General features: G+C 42.4%; 1 non-coding gene across 1 annotated transcript; it reads left to right on the top strand.

Annotated features, from left to right (window-relative positions):
- The first annotated feature begins 4,433 nt into the window (after nt 1-4,433).
- On the top strand, nt 4,434-4,537 carry LOC115897208. Its single transcript, XR_004057136.1, has one exon. It is a non-coding gene; the product is annotated as a small nucleolar RNA U13 (small nucleolar RNA).
- Nucleotides 4,538-8,898: the final 4,361 nt, after the last annotated feature.

Genomic DNA, 8,898 nt, shown 5'->3' with positions numbered 1-8,898 from the left:
ACCATTGCACTCCAGCCTGGGCGACATCCATCTCAAAAAAGAAAAGAAAAGAAAAAGGCCGGGTGCAGTGGCTCACGCCTGTAATCCCAGCATTTTGGGAGGCCGAGGCAGGCAGATCACCTGAGGTCGGGAGTTTGAGACCAGCGTGACCAACATGGAGAAACCCCGTCTCTACTGAAAATACAAAATTAGCCGGGCGTGGTGGCGCATGCCTGTAATCCCAGCTACTCGGGAGGCTGAGGCAGGAGAATTGCTTGAACCCGGGAAGCAGAGGTTGCAGTGAGCTGAGATGCTGCCATTGCACTCCAGCCTGGGCAACAAGAGCGAAACTCCGTCTCCAAAAAAAGAAAAAAAGAATGTCAAGGGGTCTTGGGTACAAAGGTTCAGTTAGGAGAAATAAATAAGTATTTAAGATGATAGAGATATTAATTAGTTTAATTCAGTCATTCCACATTATATACATATATCATAACATCACTGTGTACCCCATCATTATATAGTTAAAATTTGTCAAAGAAAGCTATTTTATAATTTAAAAGAAAAGAAAAAAAGTGTGAAAGGTCTTAAGATGGATATGTGATAGAATAATATTTTTAATAATTAATGGTAAGTTTTTTGTCCCATATTTCCACCCTTCTTTTTCTCCTCCACTCTGTTCCATTCAAGCAGGTAATCCTAGAATCACATTCAAACATGTGATTCATTGCTTCAGAAGAGGAGCATTACCAAGTGGAAAGCAGAAATGGTTTCTAGCTTTTGTGTTTCCAAAAAGCCTAAACCTATTAAGCAAATTATGCCAAGTGCTTTGAGGCAGTAATAACAAAATGGAGCAAGTGCCACTCAGAAAAAATAGCAGCAGTATTGAGAGAGGGCAGCTTTCCCAGGACTAGAAAAATATTTCTAACTTCCCGAGAGTGGGTGTAGGGAAGAACAAAGACAGGAGGGAGATTAGGGGATCAAAAAAGAGAGGGCTGAGCTGAAGAGGCCAGGAAGACAGAAACCAGGCACATCTCAGCTACAGTGGGCCATCTTCCAGAGTCCAGGAGCCACCTGGGAGCGGGGAACTGCCATTGCCTAAATCCAGAGTCTCTGAGAGCCAGCTATCCCTTCTCTGCATTCATGACTGTCTGCAGGAGTAACACCATTTGCCTCAAGCAACCTGAACAACTGCACCTTCAGAACATCCTTAGCCCATCAGAAGCCCAAGGAAGAGTAGCTGGGGCCCTGGATACCCAGAGGTTTGGTGAAAGTCACGTGGGAATCAGCTCTAGACTTTGTATGGGGAGATTCTGCCTGGAATAAACTGCAGGTCCACCCTGAGCTGGGAGAGCAGTTCAACACACCAGAATATTAGGATCACCAGACAGACCTGCTGGGAGTCTATAGCAAATAAGGGCCTGTGCTGTGTTCTAACAGAAGCGCCAACTGATTGTATAATACTTGATTGAGGTCAGCTTACACGTTTTCTTGGTCCAGTACGGGGGATTTGCTTTGGATGGTTGTTCTCATCAGAGTGCTTTTGGGTAGAAAAAACTCTGCAGGCCCCCTGTCTTTCTTCACATCTAGCCCATTCACTCATTAACATTCCTGCCTGGCCCCTGAGGACATCTAAGTTTTCTGAGCCCTCCTATGCAAAGTGCTTGACCTACAATAGGGGATTCCTTGAGATGAAACCCTGACACTATACAAAATCACAAATATGTGCATTTTTCTAAGGAGCAAGTCTTAGCTTTCATCAACTACTCAAAGGAGTGTCTGATACTTGGGTTGGAATCCTGGCTGCTGTTTACTAGCTGTGTGACCTTGAGCATGTCACTTAACCTGTCTATGCTTCCATTTCCTTATCTTTGAGATAGGGATGGTTATTCATTTATGTATTTACTTATTTATTCAGAAACAGAGTCTCACTCTATCATCCATATCATCCAGGCTGGAGTGCAGTGGCACAATCATAGCTCACTGCAGCCTCAATCTCCTGGGCTCAGGTGATCTTCCCATCTCGGTCTCCCAAGTAACTGGAACTATAGGCACATGCCACCATACCAAGCTAATCTTTTAATTTTTTGTAAAAACAGGGTCTCACTACATTGCCCAGGTGGCATTCGAACTTCTAACCTCAAGCAATCATCCTGCCTTGGCCTCCCAAACAGCGATATTAAATGAGCTAGTATATGTAGAGGGCTTTGAATGACCAACTCTATGTAAGTGTTGGCTATCGTTATTATAGAGGACATAGACACAGAGGGGATGGGAAGCCTGTGTCTAAGGGAAGACCAGTGTAGAGAGGAGAGTGCGTACACTTTTGTTAAAACCAGCCCATCTTCAGGGTGTAGCCTGCACAACCTTCAGAGCTTGCTTATTCAGCAAAGGGTCCTGGCATAAACCTCACACTGGAAATGGGCAGCGAGGCTGTGCTGCCTGTGGCCAGAAATGTGCTAGTTGCTAGGTTATTAGTGTACCTCCTGTTCTAAGAAAGACAAGGATCTGAAGGTGGCAGTAAGAGGGGGCCTGGAGTCATAATCTTGGAGACCACAATTCTGCCCTAGAAGCCAATGTCCCCTAAGTTCTGGGCTCTAGTCACCAAGCTGGCCTGGAGCAGGAGGTATAGCAGAATCAGACAGCAGAAACTGGAAACCTTCTCCTCCACTTTCTAGCTGAGTGCTCTTGGGCAACTTACTAAACCTCCCTAAGCCATCATTTCCTCTTCTGTCAAATTGAGCAATAATATATGTACTATGGGCAAATAATTAATGTATGCAAAGCACTTAGCAATTACATAGTGAGTGCTCAATAAACAGAGCCAATACTATGGTAACGCTGCAGTACTGAGATCAGGCTGACAGGGAGCTGAGTGGCAACTGATCAGATGGGGAATCCTAGAAGAACAAGTTGAAGGACTAGTACAGTGATGACACATTTGGTCCATTGTGCAATTTTTTGCTTCGGCTTGCCTCAAAGCTTGGGATCACAGATTTCTTAGGGCTCTTTGGGCTTCTTAGGAACCAGGAGGGAGGAAAATAAAGATCAGAATATTCTTTCAAAACCATTTCCTCCCTCTCCACCCTAATATTCCTATGAAGAGAACTTGTGACACTGCTTATCTTAACAGAAATCCAATCAAACTAGCCTAAGGACACAGAACTTTCTCACAGGCCTGGAGAAAGAGTGTGATCAAGGCCACAAGCCCTCATCTCTTCTGCTTCCAAGGTATCCCTGTTTCTTTTCATTCTGCAGACCTACTTTCTCTTCTTTATGATGTACATGATAAAAAATGGTTGACCCAGACAGCACTGCATGATTTCCTGGCTTAAATACAGCAGACTAGAGGTGCCCTATTCTCCAATTCAAATTCCTAGAAGAGGGAATTTATTAGCCTGGCTCCTATCACACGTCTGCCCCTGATACTCTCAACCAAATGTACATATATATGGAATGGGAGGATTAAACAGATTGAGTAGTACAGACATATAATTTCAAACAATTTGCAGAAGAAGAAAACCAAATGGCTAACAAACACTTGAAAAGATACTCATCTTCACTAATATTCAAAGATATGCAAATTAGTACAACAATGTAAGGTACTAATTTTTTTTGGACTATCAAGTTGGCAACAATGAAAAACAAAGGTAATTGAAGGAGAAACTTGCTAAGAGAGGAAGGTGATATGATTTTTCTGGTGTCCTATTGGGCATTATGTTTTAATATTTTAAATGTGCATAAGCTTGAACCCAGTTATTTTGCTTACACGAATTTATCCTAAGGAAATAATCAGAACATGCACAGGCATATATCTACATATATGTTTATTGCAGTATTTTAGTATTTAAGAAAAACTTAGAACATCATACATGCCCTTCAGTGGGGGGTAGAGGTTATGGTACAAAATAATACTGAGAGACCATTATGAAAATTATGAAGAACAAGATGGATCGGTATGTAAGATGTATATGACAAACTGTAGGGGGAAAAAAAAAAAAGCCAGGCATGGTGATTCATGCCTGTAATCCCAGCACTTTGGGAGACAGAGGCAAGTGGATCACTTGAGGTCAGGAGTTTGAGACCAGCCTGGGTAATATGGTGAAACCCTGTCTCTACTAAAAATACAAAAATTAGCCAGGCGTGGTGGCACACACCTGTAGTCCCAGCTACTTGGGAGGCTGAGGCACAAGAATCATTTGAACCCAAGAGGCAGAGATTGCAGTGAGCCAAGATCATGCTACTGCACTCCCGCCTGAGTGACAGAGCAAGAATCTATCTCAGAAAAAAAAAAAAAGGAAGGCACAGAAAAGAGTAGATAATATGACCCCATTTTTGTTAACATATAGAGTACATATTATGTACTATACATAGTATTTTGGAGTACATACATATATGTATACACACACATATATATTTGTGTGTATGTAATATGTATCTGAAAGAATACATATTAGATATTTTTGTAGTTCATAAGCAAGATGATTGGGTGATCCCACACATGTGTAAGATGTACCACCCTCAAACCTTGTTACAACATTGGTATATTACCCATCTGATATGAAAAAAACATATGAGGCCGGGCGCGGTGGCTCAAGCCTGTAATCCCAGCACTTTGGGAGGCCGAGACGGGCGGATCACGAGGTCAGGAGATCGAGACCATCCTGACGAACACGGTGAAACCCCGTCTCTACTAAAAATACAAAAAAAACTAGCCGGGCGAGGTGGCGGGCCCCTGTAGTCCCAGCTACTCGGGAGGCTGAGGCAGGAGAATGGCGTAAACCCGGGAGGCGGAGCTTGCAGTGAGCTGAGATCCGGCCACTGCACTCCAGCCCGGGCGACAGAGCGAGACTCCGCCTCAAAAAAAAAAAAAAAAAAAAAAAAAAAAAAAAAAAAAAAAAGAAAAAAACATATGAAACTAATAATTGTGGCCTCTGGGAATGGAATTACGTGAACTTTTCGCTTTCCACTTTATCCCTTTTCATATTGTTGAATTTTTTTTTAAGCATGAATTACTTTTATAATCAGAAGAAAAGCAGTAAGAGATTCAATTTTGCGGGGGGGGAAAAGAGTACAGATTTCATATGTGAAAGGAAAATATCGACTATTTTAAAATTTAAGAAGGAAAACAAAAAATCCAATATTGTCCCAGTAACAATCAGGCATAGCAGGTGGCAATAAAGTCTGCCCCTGCCCGGGACCTGGGCTTATTAGGAGGAGCTCTCTAGGTTGTACAAGAGAAAAGTCAGCTTCTCCTAGCACCACAGAGTACATAGGGCTATCCTTTTTTTTTTCTCACTCTATTACCCAGGCTAGAGTGCAGTGGCATGATCATAGCTCACTGCAACCTTAAATTCCTGGGCTGAAACAATCCTCCTGCTTCAGCTTTCCACGTAGCTAGAAGTAGGATGCATTCCACTATGCCCAGCTAATTTTTAAAACTTCTTTATAGAGATGGGGGAGTGTCTCACTACCTTGCTCAGGCTGGTCTCTAAATCCTGACCTGAAGTGATCCTCCTGCCTCAGCCTCCCAGTGTGCTGAAGAGTACAGGCATGAGCCACTACGTCTGGCCTAAGGACCATTCTATTTGAAGAATTTGGCTTACCTACAACCCAAGGGCCTTTCTCTTCTGCTATAAATGAATTAATGAACTTAATTAAATCGAATTTAACTCTTCAGCCAAGGCCAAAAATAATATATTTTTACATTTATATATGAAAAGAACAGACAGGTAAATGATGAGAAATGAGGTATGCAACCGAGTGAGGGTTTGGATATAGGAAGACCTAGAGGCCCAACTGAGAAACTGGAGGTGGCCTAGGGTAATTCCAGAAACATATTTACTTGCTATCAAACATGGGTTTGTATGGGTGCTCAGATTTTTTTTCTTTCTTTCTTTGTTTTTTTTTTTTCTGAGATGGAGTCTCACTCTGTTGCCCCGGACAGAGTGCAGTGGTGCCATCTTGGCTCACTGCAACCTCTGCCTCCTGGGTTCCAGCAATTCGTCTGCCTCAGCCTCCTGGGTAGCTGGGACTACAGGCGTGCACCACCACACCTGGTTAATTTTTGTATTTTTAGTAGAGACAGGGTTTCACCATGTTGGCCAGGTTGGTCTCAAACTCCTGACCTCGTGATCCGCCCACCTCCCCATCCCGCCCCGCACCACCAAAGTGCTGGGATTACAGGCATAAGCCTCCACACCCAGCCGGATGCTCAAATTTTAAAAAGAAACTTGAGTAGGTTGAGAAATTAAGATCCTCACCAGGATAACTGTTATTTTTCTAAGTGTTTCCCTTTGGATCTTTCCTTTCTTCATGGGAACACACTAAATGTTCAATGCCACAATGGATTTCAATGGGGAAAAATTAATCTTGCTTTGTAGACAACTTTACAGGAATCCCTCAGTTTCATACACTGCAGGATAACTGTGTTAATTTGGCGTAGATAGAAATTTCAGTTAACATAGTCTTTTTTCTTTATTTGCAGCAGTTCACCAATAATGCATTTTAGAGCATTGCTCACCCTCAGCATTAGAACTGAGTGAATCATCTGTTGAAATGGAGGCATCTATTCACCACATTACTTTTTCAAGCCTCTAACACCTTGACAGGCAAACCTCAAAGGAAGTTCTGCTTTCCTCTTCCTTTAGAATTCCCCCATAAGCAAGAAACATTTGCTGAATGCCCAGCTGGGGACTTCAACATTGTTAGCACATGTTAGCAGCCTTCCAAAAATGTTTACAGTAATGGTAATGTTGGTAATAATACACCATTGGACTTATTGCAAAGACAATTTTTTCAATGTTTGTTCATATAAAACCTGCCAAATTGTTGCTATTAGAGTTGGTCATTCCTTACATTATGAGATTCCTAAAATGAAAATAGCAGTAATAGATCCTGAGAGCTGCGAGGTCATTTTGTTCAGGTTACATATTAAGGACACGAGTCTTTGGAAGATTAGGAAAGTTGTCTATAGTTTCACGACTATGAAATGGCAGATTTTTTTTTCTCCAAACCCCATCCTTTTTTTTTTTTTTTTTTTTTTTTTTTTATCACAACTGTGCATGCCTCTCTCAGCCCCATATCTGCCCCAGAGATGTCAAACATTCCCTCCTCCCTACCCATATGCTGCCTTGGAGACTCTGCCCCGCTCCTGACTTGGAAGGGAGAGTACTACCTGCCATGTGACTCTGTCCCACCAGTCTCAGTTACTGACCTCGGAGTAGACATCTGACTCAAGCTGGGTTGATCGAATTCTCTCCCAGGAATTTGGAATAGGGACAAAGAGGCTGAGTCATTTAGCTATGTGGAGCCAAGCTGCAAGGTCATGCCCAGCTGGCCTGCCATAGCAGGCCAAAACCTCATGCTAGCCACAGTGAAGGGAAGCTGAGAAACCATGAGTCAGCAGAAAAAATTCATGTGCAAACAAAAGAGCACAAAGATGGTGCAGACCGACACCCAGAGTCAAACAGAGAGGCCATGTACCTCGAAAGGCAGAGGAGAGAGAGAGAGAGAGAAATAAAATCTGCATAATCCCCTTCTTGGTCCTATAATGCCCAGCAGCTGTATCTCCAGCGCTGGCTTATTGTGACCCCATAATAACCTCTGCCTTTCAATCAACCTTCTTTTTATTTGAGTTAGTGGAATTCTGTTCTTGCATGCAAATTCTTCCTAAGACACTTCACAATTCATATTGGATATATTTTGGGGTAGAAAAACTATTCTGCTCTTTATGACGATTATGGAAATTGAGGTTTTATCTCAAAACCCACAACAGGCTGAGCAGGCCTCTGCATTCTCTCCACTAATTATCCAGACTCCAAAGACTGAGCTTTCAAGGTGAGTGGTTTTCAGAACTTCAAATGGGAGCCAGCCCCATTCTGGGTCTCTTTCCCCAAGGATATCTTAGAGATACTCAGTTCAGGAAGAGAGATCTTAATTGTAGTATGTAGTTGCCACCTTGGGAACATATGTCAGGACTTCCTAAAGTCTTTCTGCTTGAAGTTCCCAAGAAAGTATTGGAACCTGATTTCTCATAAAGCCACTTTTCCTTTAAAGGTACCTGTGGAATCTCTAAAGGCCCAAGGTTGACATGACCATATCCATGAAAAGCTCAGGTACTATTTCTGTGCTAATCTATTTAGAAAACAGAAATACTTTATTTTAAAAATTCTACTTACCTTTCTCGCCAGGAGCGGTGGCTCACACCTATAATCACAGCTCTCAGGGAGGCAGAGGTGGGAGGATAGCTTGAGCCCAGGAGTTCAAGACCTGCCTGGGCAATATAGCAAGAGCCTGTTCTCCACAAAAAGGAAGAAAAAAAAAAAGACAAAAAAAAAAAAAAAAAGCGTAAAAATTCTACTTACCTTTCTCAAATTATTAGAGCTAATCCTAGTATAAAATAGTGGAGAAATGGTTGAGTAAATTAGAGTGCATCAGCTGGTGGAATACTATGCAGATGTTAAAAGGGATAACTAACAAGATTAAACAACATGAAAAGACGTTTTTGATTCAATGAATGAGGAAAAAGGCAGAATACAAAATTGTAAGTATCAACCTTGTAAGTATCAACCATGTAAAAATGGGTTTACATAAGGACATTTTTCTTGGTAGTCTTTTTTTTTTTTTTTTTTTTCCCGATAGAGTTTCACTCTTGTTGTCCAGGCTGGAGGCTGGAGTGTAACGGTCTCCTGCTGTGGCCTCCCAAGTAGCTGGGATTACAGGCATGCGCTGCCACATCCAGCTAATTTTGTATTTTTAGTAGAGACAGGATTTCTCCATTTGGTCAGGCTGGTCTCAAACTCCCGACCTCAGGTGATCTGCCCGCCTCGGCCTCCCAAAGTGCTGGGATTACAGGTGTGAGCCACCACGCCCAGCCTCTTGGCAGTCTTTTACAAGGTAATTGAGGTTGCCACAACCATA

Source organism: Rhinopithecus roxellana, chromosome 4 (genome assembly GCF_007565055.1).
Source record: "Rhinopithecus roxellana isolate Shanxi Qingling chromosome 4, ASM756505v1, whole genome shotgun sequence".
Taxonomy (NCBI): domain Eukaryota; kingdom Metazoa; phylum Chordata; class Mammalia; order Primates; family Cercopithecidae; genus Rhinopithecus; species Rhinopithecus roxellana.
The sequence above is the reverse complement of the archived record's forward strand: the minus strand, read 5'-3'. Positions and strand labels throughout refer to the sequence as shown.